Below are 1751 nucleotides of genomic sequence, written 5' to 3'. Positions count from 1 at the left end.
GCTCCACCTCACCCCAGCCCTCTTTCCTGCCTATGCAGGGGGTTGAACTCGATGATCTATTGAGGTCCCTTCTGACCCTAGCATCTATGAGTCTATAAGACCAGCCTGTCAAAGTCTTCCTGAATCCTTGACCTGTCCTCTAATGTGCCCTCTTCAACCCACAGTTTGGTATTGTCTGCAAACTTAATCATTGCAATTTTTACTCCCTTGTCCAAGTCATTAATAAAGATATTAAAAAGCACGGGCCCAAGCACTGATCTTTGGGGTACACCACTGGAGATGGCCTTCTAGGATGAGACCACCCCATCGATTGCGACTTGCTGGGATCAGCTGCAGAGCCAGTTCCCCACCCACCTCACTGTAGCCTAGTCTAGGCCAGTACTCTCCAACTTAACTCAGAGGATTTCATGGGAAACAGTATCAAAGGGATTGCTGAAATCTAGGTAGATGCTGTCCACCTCTTGTCCCATGTCCAGGTGCTTAGTTACCTGGTCATAAAAGGACACCAGGTTTGTTAGGCATGGCCTCCCGTCTACAAAGCCATGCTGGTTGCTTCTCAGTACCCCACCACATGCGAACTTGTGGGTGATGTTCTCCTTGACAATTTTTTCAAAGACCTTCCCACGACTAAAGTCAGACTGACTAGTGTATAGTTGGCAGGGTCATCCCTGTTTCCCTTCTTAAAGATGGGTACCATGTTCACCTTCTTTCAGTCGTTAGGGACAACTCCTGAGTCCCACGATTCCTTGTACAGCCTTGCCAGAGGCACCGCTATGAGCTCAGCCAGCTCTTTCAGCACTCTTTGGTGAAGGTTGCCTGGACCAGCTAACTTGAAAGCGTCCAATTGAGCTAAGAGTATCTTCACCTGTTCTGGACTGATTTTATGAGGACTGCTATCATTGCTATATTCTCTGCTCCCCCAGTCTGGTGACCAGTTCTCACTTTGTTTCAGGGATACTGATGCAAAGTAATTGCTGTGGAACTCTTGCTTTTCATGGGGGTCAACTGTGAGCTTCCCCTCCGTGTTCCGTATGGGTGCCACAGTGCAGCTTGATTTTTTTCTTGCTCCATATGTACTTTTGCATCTGTCCAAAACATGGTGGCCCATCATTATAGAAAAGAACTCCCAGTTTCTGGTCACACAACTTTGGCTCTGGCCCATACACTCACGCTTCTGGTCAGAAGTCTGCAAGTCCCTTCCTGAAGAATAAGTCATCATTCTTCTTCAACTGTACAGGGTGAGGCAACTACTGAAGCTGCTGAGCTGGCAGCTGGGTCTTCATTACTGTTTCATTTACCAGTCTCCCTCTCTGCTTTTGCTCCCCTCTCAATTCATAATGGGGGGGAAAGAGGGACCCTGTTCACTGAGGGAGACTCAAAATTACAGCTAGCAAATTCTGCTTCTCCTGGAGCTATAATTCCTCTGCTTCCCAATAATTTATGGATTACTGTATTCATCAGCCTGTTGTCTTCCACAACCAAAGCCAGAGAATTTCACCCAGGGATCTTGCACCCACCTGTTTATTAAATCATTCCAGTTATTTATAGTCTGTTTAATAACTGTGCCTTGGTTCCATTTTGAACTTCTCCCTTTCAGACAGTGGGCTGTGTTTTGCTGCTGTCTCTTTGGTTAATGGCCTTCTACAGTCCCTGGGTCCTTACATCAACATCTATAATCAAATCATGCTCTAACCTTCTTCTAATACTTCCAATGGAATATGCTCCATAAGAGTATATTAATACTGCTTCCC

Source organism: Alligator sinensis, unplaced genomic scaffold (genome assembly GCF_000455745.1).
Source record: "Alligator sinensis unplaced genomic scaffold, ASM45574v1 scaffold47_2, whole genome shotgun sequence".
NCBI lineage: Eukaryota > Metazoa > Chordata > Crocodylia > Alligatoridae > Alligator > Alligator sinensis.
Note: the sequence above shows the minus strand (reverse complement) of the source record.